The 21,323-nt window shown below is 40.8% G+C and overlaps 1 pseudogene; it reads left to right on the forward strand.

Annotated features, from left to right (window-relative positions):
• The first annotated feature begins 615 nt into the window (after window positions 1-615).
• LOC129041529 (tigger transposable element-derived protein 1-like) lies at window positions 616-2,371 on the forward strand (annotated as a pseudogene).
• The last annotated feature ends 18,952 nt before the right edge of the window (window positions 2,372-21,323 follow it).

Consider the following 21,323-nt stretch of genomic DNA (forward strand, 5'->3'; position numbering starts at 1 on the left):
GATTTATGAACAGTTGTAAGCTTTATAGGGTAGTGAGCTTTCTGTGCATACTTGGCTATTATAGAAAGATTCATACTAAATATCAATTAATTTAAAATTAACTTACAAATCCAAGAGAGTTGAACTTTTTATTTTGAAAATCATAGTGATAACATCTATTTTACTTTCTAATGAATGTTAAACTTTAACATGAAAGTGGTCTAAATAAACAATGAAATCAAAACGCCGCAATCCTTAATAGTCAAAGTTTCAGATAGAATTAAATCGAAAACAGACAAATTTCTATCATACTGAAAGTCATTCCACAAAGAGGCCCCCTAACGTATAGGCATAGCTCGTTTTATTGTGCTTTGCAGATATTGGGTTTTTTAAAAAAACAAATTAAAGATTTCTGGCAACCCTCTGTGAAGCAAGACTATCGGTGCCATTTTTCCAACAGCATGTGCTCATTTTGTGTCTAAGTCACATTTTGGCAATTCTTGCACTATTTAAAATTTTATTGTTATTATTATATCTGTTATTGCGACCTGTGATCAGTGATGTTTGATGTTGCTATTTAATTGTTTTGGGGTGCCACGAACCACACCCATATAAAACTGCAACCTGAATCAATAAATGTTGTGTGTTTTGATTGCTCCACTGACCAATCATTCCCTCATCTCTCTCCCTCTCCTCAGGCCTCCCTATTCTGTGAGACAAAACACTATTAAAGTTGAGTCAGTTAATAGCTCTGCAAAGGCCTCTAAGTGTTCAAGTGAAAGGAAGAGTTGCCCATCTCTCACTTTAAATCAAAAGCTAGAAATGATTAAGCTTAGTGAGAAAGGCATGTCAAAGTAAAGATAGGCCAAACCAACGAAGAATTCTTGAAGGAAATTAAAAGTGCCGCTTCAGTAAAAACACAAATGATAAGAAAGTGAAACAGCCTTACTGCTAATATGAAAAAGTTTTAGTGGTCTAGATAGAAGACCATACTAGCCACAATTATTCTCTAAACCAAAGCCTAATCCAGAGAAAGGCCCTAACTCTCTTCAATTCCATGAAGACTGAGAGAGGTAAGGAAGCTGCTGAAGAAAAGTTTGAAGATAGCAGAGGTTGGTTTATGAGTTTAAGAAAAGAAGCTCTCTCTATGACATAAAAGTGCAAGGTGAAGTAGCAAGTGCTGATATAGAAACTGTAGCAAGTTATCCAGAAGATCCAGCTAAGATCATTGTTGAGGGTGGCTACACTAAACCCCAGATTCTGAATGTAGATGAAACAGCCTTCTATTAGAAGAAAATGCCATCTAGGACTTTCATAGCTAGAGAGGACAAGCCAATGCCTGGCTTCAAAGCTTCAAAGGACAGACTGACTTTCTTGTTAGGAGTTAATGCAGCTATTGGCTTTATGTTGAAGCCACTGCTCAATTATGATTCTAAAAATCCTAAGGCCATTTCTAAATCTACTCTGCCTGTGCTCTATAAATGGAACAACAAAGCCTGAATGATAGCACGTCTTTTGCAGCATGGTTTACTGAATATTTTAAGCCCAATGTTGAGACCCACTGCTCAGAAAAAAGATTCCTTTCAAAATATTAAGCTCATTGACAGTGCACCTAGTCATCCAAGAGCTCTCATGGAGATGTACAAGGATATTGATGTCATTTTCATGCCTGCTAACACAACATCCATTCTGCAGTTCATGGCTCAAGAAGTCATTTCAATTTTGAAGTCTTATTAGGAAATACATTTTGTAAGACCATACCTACCACAGATAGAAATTCCTCTGATGGATCTGCACAAAGTAAATTGAAAGCCTTCTGGAAAGGGTTCACAGTTCTAGATGCCATTAATAACATTTATGATTCAAGGGAGGAGGTCGTAATATCTACATTAACAGGAGTATTGAAGAAGTTGCTTCCAAACCTCATGGATGACTTTGAGGGGTTCAAGACTTCAGTGGAGAAAGTAACTGCAGATGTGGTGGAAATCACAAGAGAGCTAGAGGAAGTACAGCCTGAAGATGTGACTGAATTGCTGCAATTTCATGATAAAACAACATCAAAGATGTTGAAATGACAACAAAGGATTTAAAATATTCCATAAACTGAGTTGATAAAGCAGCAGCAGGGTTTCAGAGGATTGACACCAATTTTGAAAGAAGTTCTACTGCAGGTAAAATGCTATCAAACAGCATCATATGCTACAGAGAAAACTTTAGTGAAAAGAAGAGCCAATGGATGCAGCAAATTTCACTGTTATCTTATATTTAAAAATTGCCACAGACACCTCAACTTATAGCAACCACTACCCAATTAGAGCAGCCATCAACATTGAGGCAAGACCCTCCACCAGCAAAAATATTACATCTCGCTAAACATTCAGATAATCATTAGCATTTTTTAGCAATACAGTATTTTAAATTGACGTATACGCATTGTTTTTTGGGGGGGAATATGCTATTGCACATTCAATAGACTATGGTTTAAGCAGAACTTTTATATGAATTGGGAAACCAAAAAATGTGTGTGATTCACTTTATTGTGACATTTGCTGAAACTGAACCCACAATGTCTCTGAGATATGTCTGTACTTCCTGTGTGTCTGTTTATATGATACCCAGAAATAATTAACTAATAGAGTATCAATTTAATAAGTAAAATTTATTATTCCTATTGAAATACCTTTAATATCAATATCTATCAATCATTTGACAATAATTATTTGACATTTTAAATAAAACTTTAAAGCATGTATAAAATATAGATTTATAGGAAACATAGACCTTATAATGCAGTTAAAGATAATTCATTTTTTCTCTCTTGCAAATGGAAAATCAATAGCCAGGAAAAATTAAAAGTTTAATTTGTTTGGCCAAATCAGTTCATAGTCATTGACCTGAGTGTGTCTGTATATCTCATTCTAAATAAGATTTGAAGAACTACTCTCAACAGATAGTGTATATTCAACAATTTTATTATAGAAATAGAAAGTCAGAGCCATGACTAGTAAAATAAGAAAAACATAAATGAAGATAAATCTGTAGAGAAAAAAACAGAAAGCTAGGCATTCTATATTTCAGTAAATTCAAACGATCAAGCTTCAAATAAAGAAGCAAACCCCAAAATACATTTGCTAGTGCCCAATTATAGAACCATACGTCATGACTATCAGAGGGATCCAGTTAAAGGACATTGAAAGGATTTTCCCTGCACCTGCCTTGTAGTGCATAACACTGGTACCTTGGGTGCTTACTGCAGACTTTTTCAGTAAAAAATATGGAATTCAATACTTTATTGAATTCAACATCATAACCACCATAACATACCTCATCTCAACATTTCTCCCCACATAAAGCCTTTCGGAATATTTTTATATCAACAAGAAATGTCATTTTGGCACATTTTGGCACAATTAAACAGAATTTGTATGAAACCATGCTATCTTTCCAACTGTGTATGTACAGACCATGGTGTTAAATTTTCCTTTAAAAAAATGGCAACTTTGATGTGTCTACAAGCATTGGTGACTCAGAGACAGAGGTGTTTAATTATAGCAGTAAAGGGATTAGTATGCATCTGTTCTACAAAGGATAATTTTAGTTAAATTTTGTCTATGTCGAGTGCATTGACATTGCAAGAAGAAAATGGTAAAAGGTTTCTGGAGATGCTTTTTGCTTTGGGGGTGGGGGATGGATAATTGGGTCAGTCAGATTCATATATTAAAGAATTGTCTGCCGGCTACTGCATTGGCTGTCACAGCCTGTCCCAATCAAGCATAACTGCAGATCTCAGAAAGCTGTCATTGATCAAAATAAAAATCCACACTTCATTTGGGTTCAAACAAAGAGCCAGTGGTAACATTGACAATATATTTGATCACCAAGTGGGTAATAATTTAATATTCAGCTCAACTGTAGCATAGCTTATTAAAATGAAAAACAGAAATCTTGGCCTTCTTTGAAATACAGATAGGTTTGAGTTATTAGTCTCAATTTGAGAAGAAAAAGTGAGGCTGGAAGAATGAATATGAGTGCTTCTTTGATGATGTTCCACCTCCAAAACAAAAAAGAGCAAGAACAACAAAAACAACAAATATGTAAACATTCCCATCACAAAAATTTCTTTCTTCCGTAATCAATCAACATTTCCTGAAGACAAACATGTTTTCCTTCACAGTCTATTTAAATGGCTCAAAAACAGCATGACAATGGACAGACTCCCTTGTTAAAGAAAACAATTACTTGTAGTATAGGTTATTTTAATGGACATATCACTTTAGATGAAACCATCACATCTGTTCCGCCTTCTAATTACAAATGCAAAAGGAATACAATTCACCAATGCATCATAAAAAAGTAAAACATAAGTGATTTAAATGCATATATATGTTCCTTAGTCAATGCAGCATGCAACCTGCTATGTTTTTTACATGTTCTGGGCACAAATCAGATGGAAAACCTGTCATCTGCTGAAATGTGATTTCTTCTCCCTGGATAAGTTTGGTACTGTATGGAAGCTGTGGTTTGCATAAATGTTATATAATGCACACAACACATCTAACAAGTGTTTCTAGTGAAACTCTTCCTGGGGACTGATATTTTATGATCAATATGATGCATCACAGCACTTGGATGCTGGTTGAGTACTAAAACATATTAATCTAGAGTACAGGAGAGACTCTCACTGATACATACGAAATAATTTCTTTCTCTCTCTTCATAAAAGGGGAAAACATAGTGCTAGCCCCAATCGTCCTTGCAGTACAGGGCTGACTAAGTAGCATTTACTGCTGCCAAATGACTGTTTAAGAAATTGTGTGTACTTTTCAGAGAATTTGTAAGTGGTATAACAGACATTGGGAAATGATGATATTATTTCTTTCTCAGAGATAATTTGCTCCTATTAAAAATAATCTCATTTAAAGAAAAGTTTTGAATGGTGGAGATATTTTTCTGGACCTCTGAGTGGGTCAGGAAGGCAAGGATTTGATTAGAGTTAGAGATCAGGGAAGCAAAATTCCATAGTTAAATAAATGAGGACAAAGCAGCACAATCAAAGTGCCATGACATCAACCACAATCGAACTAACAATTCAACCTTCAGGCTAGAAAAATGTTAAGTTATTCTATCTTTTCCTGAATCAAGGTTGAATTCATCCAGGTTCCTTTGCCTGCTTTGTACCAAGACTGGGAGTGTTGATGAGACGTGGTCGAATTCAGTTATTTCCCTACTGAAAAGTAAGCATCTCAAAAGAGGAGGCCATCCTTATCCATGGGTGTATCCCATGACTGAGAACAGAACTTGACAAATATTAGCCAGTCAGGAAGTGTTTTTGAATGAATAAATGAATCTGAAAGTATAAGCAGGTAATTGACTGGTCCTGACAAAATTCTGCTTCCAAAGAGCCACTTTATGTTGAAATACTAAAGCAAGTGTTAATATAGCTTTTCAATATGAGAGTAATTTTCCTCCTTAATTTATTGTGCTATATCTCACATGAAATCTTTTAGCATCTCCCTCCTAAAACTGTTTGGAGGATACAATGAGAAAATATATGTAAAGCACTTAAAACAGTTCCTGGCCCATTGTTTCAAAATTCACTGAACACACACACACACAAACACCCCCACATACATAAACACACACACACACGCATGTGTGTGTATGTGTAATTGAGAGGCAATAGGCAAACATTTCACTTACTGTGCTTGGGAAATCTTAACTATATGTTTTTGTTTTCACCGTGACAGAATATTTATTAAGTGCTAAGGCTGCAGGGGATAAAAGAATTGGGACTCAGATCTTGGACTCCTGACTCCTGTGCTAGGGATCTCTCCTGTCCACCAGAATCCACTGAATGTTTTTCTTTTCACATCTGCTTTGGTTCCAGATGAACCAACAGAGACAGGTTATTGATCCTCCTCTTCAGAGTCAGTGAATTCATCTGTAGATTAGCTGAAGGAACTAGGGGCTTACAGGGGTCTTTAGGCATGAATATTGTGGTTTGTAGGGTTTTACATAAACAGTAATTAATTTCACAGTACTTCAGAAATCTGAGATATGAATATATTATTACCTACAAAAGATAGGAATTTCATGGGAGCTATCATGGAATGATTACTACTATTACGAGACAGACTTCAGGGATATTCCTGATTCTAGTAGTTTCAGGTAGTTTACTGTATCTGATTTTTTAAAAAAAATTAGAAAAACAAATGCAGACAACTAACAGTAATACTGGACATTCATGAATTTTACAAATGAACTATCTTTTATGCATCTATCATATGGAAACTTTCATCTGTGTGAATAGAAAGAGGCACTAGAATTTTCACAGGAAGGTTATAATAAGACATTGACAGAAGTAAGTTCATCCCCAGATAGCAGCATGCATCGGGTAAACTAGATTCTAACTAGTTATGTGTGCTTCACAGACAGACTTTCCACGATGTTGTGGAAAATGACAGTGTTTTCAGGCGAGTATGTGTAATATGATAGCATTAGGTAAGTTTTCAATAAAACTGTGTATGTATACATAAATTAATACTAATGTTATGGAAACATCATCAGATACATATACCCACCAAATTCATGACAGTGATCACCTTTTGGGCACAGACGGTGAGAGAGAAAATGTAATTGTTCAGGTGAAATTTAAAATCTCTATGAAATGTGGATTCTGAAGGAAATATTACTGAAGTTTACACTTTTAGTATGGGGAGTGAGTATTACTAATAATAGGTAACCTTAATAGAACATTTACTATATGTCTGGCAATATTCTAAGCCAGTTGTTCTCACCCTTAATATAAGCCATGGTTATTTTGTACACTTGTATCTATGACCCAAATGACTGACCCAAAGCCTGGTCAATTTCTGTATTTTTGGTGGTTTCTTTTATTTATTTATTTATTTGTTCGTTCATTTGTTTATTTATTTGAGACAGGGTTTCACTTTGTTGTCCAGGCTGGAGGGCAGAGGTATGATCTTGGCTCACTGCAGCCTCAACCTCACAGAGTTAAGACATCCTCCTACCTCAGCCTCCCAAGTAGCTGGAACTACAGGCATGCACCACCAATTTTTGTATTTTGCCCAGGCTAGCCCTGAACTCCTGAGCTCAAGCAATCCCCTGGCCTTGGCCTCCCAAAGTGCTGGGATTACAGGTGTGAGTCACTGCACTGAGCCAGAGCCTGATCAATTTCTTATTCAATGATTAATTATAAATATGCTTAAAAACCTGAATTTCCTGAATTTAATGGCTGCATTGGATACAGGGAGTTTCAAAATTCATTGAACACACACACACACATGCACATGTGTAATTGAAAGACAACAGGCAATCATCAGGTAAATTTTATACAGAAATCATTTACCACTGAGTTACAATAGAAAATGAAGGTTAGGAGTATGGGCTTTATAAGAGCTGGCCAGTACTGCCTTAGAGAACCAACTTCTCTTTTCTTCTGTATAAGACTGGGTTTAACTTGCCTAAGCTTCTGTTTCCTCATCTGTAACATAAAGAATACCATTGCATAAGGTTGGTAGTAGTGATGAATAAGGCAGTAACGCAAAGCACACTGCCTGGAAAGTACTCAATAAATATTAGCTATTTCTGTTGTTGCTACCACCCCTGGCATCAAATTTCATCATTTGCTTTCAAAGATTTTAAAGTGGATTCTGTCATTTTCGTGGGCAAGAAGAAGAAAATCTTAATGGCGCTTGACAATTAAAGACTCCAAAGAAAATTTTTTCTCCTTTACATACACAACTGACTTCCTCTGATATTAATATGCAATCTACGTGTGCATAGAAATGAGGACGACCAAATGCTCTTCACATTGATTTGGCTTTTTAACTTCAAAAGCACAACTCTGAGGCAATCTGCTATAGTGTGCCGTCCCCACAGCCTCCTGGTCGGGCTCACTAACACAGCCTCAACCAGAAGCTCTGGTCTTCAAACAGCGACTCTCTACCACCTAACTGACATAAAAGGCACGTAAGATAGTTCCCCCTTATCTGCAGTTTTACCTTCCACTGTTTTAGTTACCTTAGTCTGAGAATATCAAATAGAAAATTCCATAAATAAATAATTCTCAAGTTTGAAGTTGTCTGCCATTCTGAGCAGTGTAAGGAAATCTCATGCCACCTCACTTTGTCCCCTCCAGGACATGAATCATCCCTTTGTCCAGCATATCCACATTGTAGACACTACCTGCCTGTGAGTCCCTAGTAGCCCTTTCAGTGACCAGATAAACTATGGCAGTATTGCAGTGCTTGTATTCAAGTAACCCTTATTTTACTTAATAATACTTTACCAATAATAATTGTTATTGTTGTTTATCTCTTACTGTGCCTAATGTATAAATTAAACTTTATCGTAGATGTGTATGGGATATACTTTGGATATTTGTCCCCCTAAATCTGTTGAAATGTAATCCTCAATGCTGGAGGGAGGGCCTAGTGGGAGGTGTCTGAATCATGGGGGCAGATCCCTCATGGCTTGGTGCTGTCCTCACAATAGTGAGTTTGTTCTCCTGAGATCTGGCTGTTTAAAGTGTTTAAAGCACCTCCCCCTTCTTTGCTTCCGCATATGACTTGCCTGCTCCCTCTTCACCTTCCAAGAGGCCTTCCCAGAAGCAGATGTTGGAGCTATGCTTCCTGTACGGCCTGCAGAACCATGAGCCAAATAAATCTCTTTTCTTTATGAACTGCCCAGTCATAGATATTCCTTTATAGCAATGCAAGAACAAACTAAGACAGCATATATAGGAAAGAAACATGGTACATATAGGGTTTGGTACTATGCATGGTTTCAGGCATCCACTGGGGGTCTTAGGACATATCCCACAAGGATAAAGGGGGGCTACTGCATACATGTATCCACTGAATACTTTCCTTCCAGCATCTTCCATAGCCTCTCCATTCCCACTGGTCTCACGGCAGATCACCCTTCTCTAAATCACCCAAATTTCAATTCGCATGCCACTGTTATCCTGAAACAGCCCAGAAATATATCTCTACTAAAAAAAAAAGTTGCCATGATTTCCCAGTGACTCCAGATGCAGAAAACAATCCTTAGCCCAAGTACTGAGTCTTCTCCAAGTCCCCTCTCCACTCTTCTCCACTTTTCTGTGTATGTCCCAGAAGCCTCACTTCTCAGGATGAACACTAGGAGTTCTTGCTTTCTGACTTTCAGTTGGATTTAACCAAAGGGATATATCAGCACCTTGAGTGAAGTGTGGGAGAAGAGCCACCTTATTCTCTTCTGCCAGAACATGGTTTGGGAAGCAGCTGCATTTCTCTACATAAGGCCGCATTCCTGCCAGGCATCCTTCTCCCACAGCACAGCTCTTTCCAGGTTCTGGTAACATGATCCTCTTGCCCATTCAGGCCTAAAGGTGACAGTAGCTTCCCTCATTAAACTCTTCAATTTTATCCCATTTTTAAAGTGTGCCATCTGCTTCTTGCCAAGACTTTGACTAATATAGAATAGTTCTAGAAAACAGACTCTCAAAAACGGATTTGGGGATTGAGTTGCCCACATATCTCATGAAAGCACAAGCAAACTCCTTGCCAGAGAAAAACACACAGTGGTAATTTATGACATGCTATCATCATGAAGACTCAAATTATCATCATCCCCTAACTATTCCCCTAAGAAGACTTGGATGATGCTTTACCAAGGAACTTAGAAATGTATTGGTAAGGGGAGCACCAGTACCCTTGAAAGCCCCTGAGGCGGGGATGTTATGCAGGAGGCAGTGGTGGAAGCTGGCATTGAGCTTCTGGATTTCGATGGAAATAATGGGATCTCAGGATGGTAGAAAGCAGATGGCAGTGCTTAATCATCACATGGAATTACCCTAGAAGCCAGGAAAGGGATCAGAAAAGATAAGTAGAGACAGGTTGCCTTCATGTGCAAGGGAAAACTGCATACATTATAAGGGCTCTGTTCACTCCCTGGTCCTCTGTCATAATACAGTCCAGGATGATCTTGATTGCCCTGATATCCCGCAGAATATGCTGGTCCAGTTCATCACTGACATTGTGCTAGATGGATCTGGAAAACAGATAGTAGTGAGAGTTCCAGATGTCAGTGGTCTGGGAGAATGGCAGCATATCATCACTTCAAAAGTATGAGACAAATATTTCACCTTGACTCACTTTCCACAAAGAGGAGTAAGGTTTGGGGGCCCTCTTTGGATTCTAGGAACATAAGTGTGCTGCTGCGACCCAAGTTCTGGGTCAACTGTGAGGCTGCCAGTTTTGATCTAAAAAGGCTCTGCAGCAGAGCTAGACCACCATTCAAACTGCCTAGCCACCAGTCATATCCAACTGAACTGGAAGTGTTTGTTGCAGACAGAGATGCTGAATAGAGGCTCCGGCTAGCCACAGTAGGAGAAGCACAGAACACTTCCCTTGGGATTCACTGTATGGCTGTGCCAACTTCTGCCAACTAAAATTGTCCATTAAAAAGGCTGATCCAGATTTGATTTGCTACTAAGCCTAGTAAGGACTAAAAACCTGACCACGGAACACCAAGTGGCTGCCTATCATGAACCAGATGTAGTTTGATTGATCAAATTATAAAATTGGATGTGCACAGCAGCATCTCATTGTCAAATGGAACTGGTATGCATAAGACTTGACCTGAGCAAGCCTAGAAGGGACAAGTGAACAGCATAGACAGGTGGCTGAGCCTCCCATGGCACCTGCTCCTCCTGCTGCATTCCCTCTTTCCCAGTCCCAACCATGGCATGTTGGAGAGCTCTCTATTACTAGTTAGTGGGGGAAGAGAAAGCATGGGCTGGGCTACTGGTGAGTTTTCCAGTCTACTGGCACCAGACAAAAGTCAAAGCTGATTGTATTACAGCCTATTTAGGTGTACCCCTGAAAGACAGTGGGGAAGAAAAATCCTCCCAGTGATTCATATTGTGGGAAATACATCTAGGTGTCCACTTTATGAGCAAGAAAAGATGACCTCATGTATAAATCTATACTGATTCACAATTAATGTCCAAAGCGTTGGTTAGAAGGTCAAGTGTTTGGAAAGAACAAGATCAGAAAAAAGGTGACAAGGAGGTCTGAAGGAAAGGTAGGCAGATAACTTCTAGGAATGGGCACAATGTATGAAGATATTTGAGACTCACATTGATTTCTACCATAGGACATCCACTGAGGAAGAGAATCTCAGTAATCTGGTGGACAAGGTGACCTGTCTGGTGGATGTCACTCAGCTTCTTTCTCCAGCCACCACAATGCTTGTTCAATGGTTCCATGTACAAAGTGGTCATGGTGATAGAAATGGAGCCCACAAGTGAGCATAAGATGAACTTTCCCACACCATCACTGATTTGGTGACCTGCAGTGCTGAGTCCCCAAACAGCCATCAGCAAAGACCAACCCTGAGCATCCACTATGACATCTTCCTGGGCAGCAAAATGACTAAAGAATTTTTTATAAAACAAAACAGATCCACTTTACAAGACTCTTCTCTGTTCTGAGATTAGGTCCTTCTACTTTTTGGTGTGAAAATATGTTTTATTTGATAACATAACAATAATAGGAAATAGTAGGTTTGTCGTTTTTATTATTTGCTTGTTACTCAGTATTTATATTTGGCAAAATAAAATGTGGCCACCTTACATTTGTTTCTGGAAATTTTGCTAGTTTGTGAAATCCAAAGGTCTGGAAACCATGTATTGGATGTTTTAATTAAGAGTACTGTAGCCCCTGACAATGGTCAGTTCCAGCCCCAACTCTTCTAAGCTCTGGAGGAAATTTATTTCACCTTTTTGGACATCAGTTTTCTCATTGATCTCATGAGGTTGGGGGGAAATTAAATGAGGTATTGCATAAAATGTGCTTCTTTCACTCAGTATCTGGCACTTAATAAGAGCACAATAAACTGATATTATTATCAGTGTATTATATTTTTATAATTTTTTGATTGACAAAATTATATAAATCTATGATGTTTTGCAATATCTACACATTGAGGAATGGCAGTAGGTGAGAGGACGCATCTCATCTACTTGTGTTATTTTTTATTATTGTTGCTATTATTATGACTACTATTACAATCGTTAGCAATTGGTCCAAAACGTAGCAAAAAATAAGTTATTGGAAATGTTCTGCTCACTTTGAATAGGTGTCTCAGACTGCTACATCTCCTACTCTCAGGACACAATGCAATTTCCTGGATTAAGCACTGATTTTGGAATCAAGGGACCTCTCCCTGATCATGTCTCATCTGCAACATGAGAAGATGAGAGGAAATGGTCTCCAAGGTCCTTTAAGGCACTGACATTGTTTGGCTATAGGGAACCTCTTCAAAATGGTCCTAAACTCAGTGCCTCTTCATTAGGAAAAGAAAATGATTGGGAGGCTGAGGCAGGCTGATCACAAGGTCAGGAGTTCGAGACAAGCCTGGCCAACATGGTGAAACCTCGTCTCTACTAAAAATACAAAAATTCTCCAGACGTGGTGGCAGGAGCCTGTAATCCCAGCTACTCCGGAGGCTGAGGCAGGAGAATCGCTTGAAACCAGAAGGCGGAGGTTGCAGTGAGCCTAGATCACGCCACTGCACTCCAGCCTGGGTGACAGAGCAAGACTCTGTCTGAAAAAAAAAAAAAAAAAGAAGAAATAAAGAAAAAGGAAAAGAGAATGAGTATGGGAGTACCACGACTCAACAAGTTTGCTTTCTTGACCCCCTTTTTTTAGGCAAAATTTACAAAACATAAAATTAACCCACTTTAAAGTTTGCAATTCAGCGGCATTTAGCACATTTAAAGTTGTTCAACCACCACTTCTACCTAGTTCCAAAACATTTTCATCATCCCAAAAGAAAACCCAATTACCTATTAAGCAGTCACTTCCCATTTCTGCTCCTCTCCACAGCACTTAACCACCAATCTGCTTTCTGTCTTTACGAATGTCCTATTCTGGATATTTTGTGTAAGTGGAATTATACAGTATGTAACTTTTTGTGTCTGGCTTCTTTCACTTAGCATGTCTTCAAGGTTCATCTATGTTGTAGCTTGTTTCAGTACTTCATTCCTTTTTATAGCTGCATAATATTCCATTTTATGTATATACCACAATTTATTAATCCATTCATCCATTGAGGGACATTTGAGTTGTAGCCACTTCTTAATCACCCATTATCATTTAATGATTCCCAGTGTCATTATTCCTATTTTTTTAATTTACCTCACTTATTTTTCAATAAAAGACATCCAAAACCATTCAACACATCAGTTAACAGTAAAGGATCCATATTCCAGCAGGGCCTTATTTCAAAAGACATTTTTTGGTGAAACAGCATCCTCCATGACCCAAATCATTTTCTCGTCTCAGAGAGTGATGATATTTAAAATGTGTACTCTAGAAAAAGCCCTGAATGCAAGAGCTACACTGACTCCATAATTTGCAAATGACTGTATCTATAAACAAACAAACAGCAAACACGTTTTAGACAAGCAAAGAAAAACAGGGTGGCTCAGTGAAAACTTTGGAGGGCAGGTGGTACATTCTGTCATTTCAAGAGATAATTTTGGACAAGGCAGAGGTGGCTTGTCTTCACAGCACTGGTCTCCTCTCTGAATGGGTGATCAGAAAGAGTTCCTCCCTGAGTATCAGAGGGTAGATACCAAAAAATACCCTTCTATCAACTCTTCTACTTCTTCCCAGTCATTCAGTCCCCTCAGTGCAAACCAGCAGCATGAGGACTGCTTCTCTAATTGGATAATCAACTCCCAGAAAGAGCAGGAAGAGTGTGGTTCCACAACAGAGGTCATGTAGCCTGCTGAGTCGATTATCTGATTTGGAGGTAAACCTAAGTCCATGGCCTCTCGATAAGGGTTATCCAAATGTAAGGATTTTGTTATCACTTGCTTTGTAGTGCCTTTCCCTCCCACTTAGATTCTGCTGCCTCATATGATGAATCCTGTCCCTGAAACTGCCTCACCCAAAGTTGTGTCTATACCCCACTGAGAGAAATAGAGATCTGGCAACGATCCAGTTCATTTGATCAACATAGCTGGCAGAGCCAGATAATTTAAGCTCCAAATTTCCCCATTAATCAAAATAGTCTGGTGACGGATACATCTGCTTTTACTTTGGGTTGTGTAGACACAGTTTAATTGTGCATTTCCTAAAAGCAGAATTGTATCATCTGTAACATTCACAGAGCTCTTCCTGCCCACATTTCTTTCCCAGCCTGTTGACTGAACAGATAACTCAGTAATTAAAATTCATAATCAACACATGTTGAGTATTTTTCCTTTCTCCTGTCTTCACAATCCTTTCCACTAACTTCTAGGTGATTTGCCAACTGTTCCACTCCTCAGAAGCAAATAGTAGAGGTTATCTTTGCATAGGACCACCACATTGGTCATCTTTCTTAACCTTGTCTTCTTTCCTATACCTCAGCCCCAAGCCCTGCCACCTCTGGATGGAGGCACTGCAGAAACACTGACAGTTCTGACTCTATCTCAAAGCCCAGCTGGAGAATAATGACACTGGGTCAACAGCTCTGATCCCTCTCATTGGAAGGTCTGTGAGTCCTGGACAAGTTCCAGTCCTGGGGCCACTGGAATGGAACCTGACCTGGCCAACCAGACCTTGTGTTGAACAAATTGAGGGAACCGCCTGGTAGGCTGGCAGGCAGCAAAGGTTGCAGTTAACAGGAGGTAAGAGGATTCTTTGCAAAATGTTTTCCTGGGGCCACCAAATGGAAGCATTCTGAAAAGAAAGGCCAAGTATTTGATTTTGACTTAGGTTCTCTGGGAGTTGGCTATGCAAGGGTCACAGTCAGCATTAGTGAGTGGCAAAGATTATATGACTTCTGAAGCAAACCTAAACCAAAATTATGTTCAACCTCCTATACTGGACAGGGACCCCACAAGTCAGGTCTTCTGGAGTCCATGCATGCCTCCCTTCCACATGGCAGCAGTTTCTTTCCTCCTCACCCCTTATGAAAGTCCTCCCCATACACAGATCTCCTTCCCTTTCCGCAACAGTCCTGAAGCTACACCTGACTGAGCTGTTAGCCTGTCCCCCCTTCAATGCCCTGCAGCCTTGCTCAGAGCCACAGGGACTTTGGGCTGAGAGAGGTTGCTGGCTCTTTAAAAATTTAAAGCATCGAGATTCAAAAGCTGTTGCATAATCCAATTAGAGAACCACTTTTAACTGGCTTGTGCATTCCTCCCAGACTCACCTTCATCAGAGCACATAAATGAGAATGCTCCTCACAGCTCCAGAAATCTGTGAAGCCGAGATGGTATTTTTAACGCAGCCATTTTAAACAATGTCTGTGCCGAACCACTTTTGCTTTCGCTGTTGGCGCAGGTGAGGAGCTGCCTAACAGCTGAGCTCAGATTGGACATGTGTGGCCCAGGGTGGGCCTTGGATTTTTCAAAGGGTAAGATTTTCACACGTGGAAAAGCACTCAAGTGTTTTCAGTATTCATGGCTCAGGATAGCTCCTTCATGCGTAGTTCACAGACAAACAAGAAGAATCTAACAATGGAAATTCTATCACCTTATCTGTTTTGCTCTTTCTCCCATATGGAAAATGCATGCACACACCTGAGTAACTCACTTTCTTCTTGAATTCCAAAAAACTTTCATGATTGTACATAGAATCTTCCCCACGAGTGCTCAGAAGGGCTCTGCATGTTCCTTAAACACTGAGGAAAATGATGTCACTTGACCCTGTAGCCTGGCATTTTTACTCCAGCCAGAACCTGACCTAGAAGCAGTATAATTTCCTGAAGTTGCGAGATAAATAGGATGCTGGCTTCCCAGCATGTGAGAGGCCAAGTGTCAGATTCCCTAGACTAAGTGGCAACATAGTGCAATGCCCCATAGCCATGCCGTAGAGCAGCCTAAGATTGATCGGGACGGGATATCTCAGAAGCAGGGCTACCTGGTGACGTTGGTTGCTCTCTGTGAGAGGATGAGGCCCCATCACTCCAGCTCTCTTCCCAGAAGCCTGCGCAGCCCCACAGTAGCCTTGATTCTCTGGTCCCTCAAACTTGGTGGCTCTAAAATTGGGAACCTTTGGTCTCCCTACAGCCCCCCACAGGTCATGCTACCTTTGGTGGTGAAGTGGTCTGGAATATATCACTGGGGCATAAAAATGATTTTAAGCAGAAGGGATTTGAGTTTCTGAAATCTGCCTAAAAGCAGAGCCTCCCAAAAGAACTCAGTTGGCATAAACCCCCTCCCAGGAGTTTCTTGCAAGCAGGGAAGATTGATTCACCTCATCAGACATGAGCCACTATCACAAAACTACATCTCCCATCTACCCTCTTAAGTGCCCATTTATCTTTCCAAAAGTCATTTTTCTCCCATAAAAATCCTTTCTCCCCCTCCCTTTCCTTTCAGATGCTACATAAGCCCCAAATTCTAACCATCTCCTTGAGTAGCATTTTTTGTGAACTCCACACTTACATGATTAAATCTGTTCTTCTCTCTTTCTAATCTGTCTTTTGTCAGTTTAATTCACAGGTCCCCAGTCACTACATCTAAGACAGGAGAGGAAGAGTTTTTCTTCCCCTACAGTGGGGAGAGGAGTGTATCTTCCACTTTCCCTCCAACCCACACTCTACCCTCTGCCCTCTGCCCTGGCCTAGGAGGTCACAAGATGGACTCCCTCAGCGGGCTCCCTTATCCTCTGGTTGCCAGTTTGGTTTGGCCAATAGGAGCATCAACAACAGCTCAGAGCACAGAAGAATGAAGTTGTGGTGTTTATGCCCCTAGCTTCCCCCAACTGCTGTGGGGTCACTGTGGCATGTGGCTCTTGAAAGTCCTGGCTCCTGCAGGGGGACCCTCTCCACACAACTCTACACAGAGCCCTTCTGAGCACTCTAGGAGAAGATTCTATGTACAATCATAAAAGTTTTTTGGAATTCAAGAAGAAAGTGAGTTACTCAGGTGTGTGTGTGCATTTTCCAGATGGGAGAAACAGCAAAACAGATACAGTGATAGAATTTTTCCTGGGAACTACAGCACCCCTTGAAGTTTTCCTATCCCTGCTCTACCTTTGTAAATGGTCCTATACAAAACCTCTTCAAATTTCCCAGTGTGGATGTGCTACTTCTTGCCAGAACCTCCCCTGATGTGTGGGGAAAGCAGAAGGTGACCAGGGACCTGGGGGTGGTCTAAATGATCTTTGTGCTTAAGCCCCATTTCTGGGGAGTCCCTGGACTTCCACTGCTCTGACCCTCACTCCTGACCCGGCAGCAGGGAGTTGGCTGACTTTTGTGTGCCCCTTGGGGTGTGAAAACGTTGTCACTGCTCTTGCCACAGAGGCCACAGACCTTGTGCTGATTACCAAGATGAGGGTCATAACAGGGTAAAACACACCCCACATTCCAGCACCCATAAGGAAAAAACAACCGCATCGTCTTATGTCCCTCTTCCACAAGAAAGTTTATTAAGTCTCCCCAAGGTAAGAGGACTGATGAGCAATGGCATTCACTATGTATTCAAAAGGGCCCCCCATAGTGACATCATCTTGGTGGGACCCAAGACAAAGCCCCATCCTCTTCATTGTCTTCCCACGGGAAGCAAAGTCCTCACCTAACTGGACACTCATATTAGGGTCTCTCCCTACCCTCCCCCAAAAATATGGTACACCTCTGCTCGTAACCCACTGGCTTGCACTATTTTCTTACGGGCCGGGCAATTCCATCTAAACTCCTTGGCCGGCCATTCAAGGCCCCTCAGAATCTGACCTCAATCTATCCTTCCATGTATAGCAGGTACTCCTGATCAACAAATCAGTCAGATGATCAAGGAGCTTATCAGCTGAGTCAAGGGTCTCAGTCTGCCTCATAGGTGATAAGGCCCTGGGTGGTGCGGCAGGTAAGATGACGAGAATAAAAGATCACGCAGACATCAGTGTAATGAAAGAACAGAAAGGAATTTAGAAAAGGAGAGAGTAGCCTGAGCCGAGGTGGGGATGGGGAAGAGGGGGAACCACAGCTTCCTTGGATGTGACCTTTGGCAAGGTTGGAGGGGTTGTGAGTGAGCCTGAGCCCCCTGAGGAGTGGCATGTGACACAGAACAAGCTGCTGGTAGCTCCCAGGGGAAGCAAGGAGTCGGAGTATCAACTACTGCTGCGGCACCTGCTGGAGCCCACCCAATTCTCCAACCCTCCACACCAGGGAAGCTAGGAAAGGGAGGCAGAAGAGGCTAGAAGAAGGAAGGGAAAAGAGAGGTACAGTCTTAAAAGTGAAATTCTCTGGGTTCTGACAATGTCCTCTATTCTCACACCCTCTCTGCCCTTCCTTGGCATTCAAGAACCAGGATCAGACCCTCGCACTTAGGGAGTAAAAGGAGGCATCAGGAGTCCAGGCTGGGAGGCAGGGGTCGGGGTGGTGACTGCGCTGGGGGCCCTCCTGCCAACCTTTGTGCCAAGACACTGGCTGGAGAAGCTGAGGATGGTCAGGAAGCCCCCAGGCAAGCAGAGAGGCTCTGCTTGTGTCCTGACTTCAGGGAGGCATCCACCTCTTAAAGATCTCCCTGGCTAAAGACCTGAAAAGTAATTCATAAAAGAAGAAATGAGTCAAAAAGCACATGTAATATTGGTCGACTTCACCAACCACCAAAGAAATGCAAATTAAGACAGGATATAGTTTTTCACATACCAAACTCTCAAAGTCCTAGAGAAAGATAATACTCCTTGTTGGGGAAGGCTAAAGACACACAAGCAGTTATAAATTGTGGGTGGTCGTGTGCAGCAGAGCAGTTCAACTGCAAGCATCACAACCCTGGAGAGGAGGCGCCCCTGCCAGCCACCATCTCAATGGAATTTATCCCAAATGACAAATTCAGGGTGTGGCCAACATACTAAATCTCCTTGGATGACTGCCTTTTGTTCAATCTTCAATTCTCCATAGTAGAGAACTGAAGATGATAGTTATTCCTTTGAACAAATTTATTTTTCTTGAGACAGAGTCTTGCTCTGTCACCCACGTTGGAGTACAATGGTATGAACGTGACTCGCCACAGTCTCAACTTCCTGGCTTCAAGTGATCCTCCCACCTCAGCCTCCCAAGTAGCTGGGACCACAGGTGTGCACCACCTTGCCCGGCTAATTTTTTGTATTTTTGGTAGAGACAGAGTTTCACCATGTTAGCCAGGTTGGACTCGAATGCCTGGGCTCAAGTGATCCTCCTGCCTCAGCCTCCCAAAGTGCTGAGATTATGGATGTGAGCCACCACACCCGGCTGGTGAATTTAATAAGAAAACAGTACATATATGACAAAAACATCACCTTAGTGGCCATATAAACACAAGTCCCAAATTTATTAACTTTCTACTCTAGGCCTCAGTTTTAAATTTTGTTTCCACTGTTCCTTTTCAAAAATAGTTCAACTCTTTATGCTCAACTTTTTTAAAGCTGCAAAACCTACATAATGCATAGGACAAATAATTTAATATGGACTTAATCCATGCTGTGTCAGTCAGAACAGATTCAGATGTGGTAACAAATATTCCCCAAATTTCTGGGGCCTGTAACCACAAACATTATTTCTTACTCAGGCTGTATGTCCCAGACAGGTTAGTGGGAGCATCTGCTTCCTGTGTCCTCACTCAAGGACCCAGCGTGCTGGAGCCTCTGTATCAGTGGCCTTGCTCATTATCAAGGCAGCAGAAGGGAGCCTGGGAGGTATTGCACCAGCAATTACATTCTCCAGCCTGGAGACACCTTCATCATGTCAACTACTCACAGCTCTAACCAAAGCAAGTCACGTGGCCACAAAAAAAACTTCAAATCTATCCTTCTGGAAGGAAGAAACAGAATTTAAGTGAACCACTTTTATCTCTACCACAAAGAGAAGACCACGGAGTTTTCCTCCAGGGTACCAGACTTAGGTATTGGATGGCATAATTCATTCCTGAAATTTTCTGAGTGCATTGTGAGGAAAAAGTAAAAAGGATCAATCCCTTTAACTAATTCTTTCAGTGACTAACTCTGGAGTATTTGTGCTCAGGATTGTGCTAGGCAATTAGGAAAATTCAAAGAATTTTAATCCCAGTGTTTTTAGGTGCTGAAGCCTAGTTGAAGGGATAGAACCTGCTTTACAGAATTGTGTAGACCAGGGGTCTCCAACCCCGGTACCAGTCCGTAGCCTGTTAGGAACCAGGCTGCACAGCAGGAAGTGAGTGGCAGGTGAGCAAGGAAAGTTTCATCTGTATTTACAGCCACTACCCATCACTCACATTACCACCTGAGCTCGGCCTCCTATCAGATCAGCGACAACATTAGATTCTCATAGGAGCATGAACCCTATTGCAGACTGCACATGGGAAGGATCTAGGTTGTATGCTCCTTATGAAAATCTAATGCCTGATGATCTGTCACTGTTTCCCATGAACCCTAGATGGGACCTTCTAGTTGCAGGAAAACAAGCTCAGCTTCCCACTGATTCTACATTATGTTGAGTAGTATAATTATTTCATTATATATTACAATGTAATAACAATAGAAATAAAGTGCACAGTAAATGTAATGTGCTTGAATCATCCCAAAACCATCCCCCGTGACCCCGCTCTAGTGCGTGGAAAAGTTTTGTCTTTCACAAAACTAATTCTTGGTGCCAAAAAGGTTGGGGGTCCCTGATGTAGACCATGTAAAGGGGCAGTGGCCATACATTACAACGATGTAAGCTATGTTTTCTGAACCTGCTTGTAAACTTCAGAATCACTTGGGGAGTTGTTTTAAATAATATACACTTGAGCTCTAGCCCTAGAGATGTCAAATCTGAAAATATGTGGTAAGATGAAGATCAAGCACATAAATTTCAAAAAAAACTCCATAGGTGATTCTGGGCCCACCCCAGGTTAAGAACCCTTGAAATATGAGAATCCAACAGTCGTGCTCTTATGGGACAAAAGAATATTACAGACAGTAAACATAAGCTGGAGTTAGAGGAGAAAGAAGAAAATGTGCCCTGTGGTCCGGAAAGGCTTCAAGCAGAAGATAGGCCCTGGGCCCTTGAAGGATGAGTACATAGGCTTTGGCTAAGTGGTAATAAAAGGTGAGGAGAGGCCAGGATTCAGGACTAAGTGTACATATCTATAAACCATATTAGAAGAATAAAGAATATTCCAATCTAGTGGGAATTGAAATCACAATGATAGTTAGAACTGAAGCTTTCTGAAAAGTGAGTACTCAGATTAGAATAATATCCAAATTCTATAGAAAGGCTTTGAGTCTGGCATAGTTTCTGAGTACTTCAAACAGTGGCAGGCACATGGTAAGTGCTTCATTAATATTTGTTGAGTTAACTAAATTATTAATGAGTCAATTATGAATTGAATAACTGAGGTT

Source organism: Pongo pygmaeus, chromosome 6 (assembly GCF_028885625.2).
Source record: "Pongo pygmaeus isolate AG05252 chromosome 6, NHGRI_mPonPyg2-v2.0_pri, whole genome shotgun sequence".
NCBI lineage: Eukaryota > Metazoa > Chordata > Mammalia > Primates > Hominidae > Pongo > Pongo pygmaeus.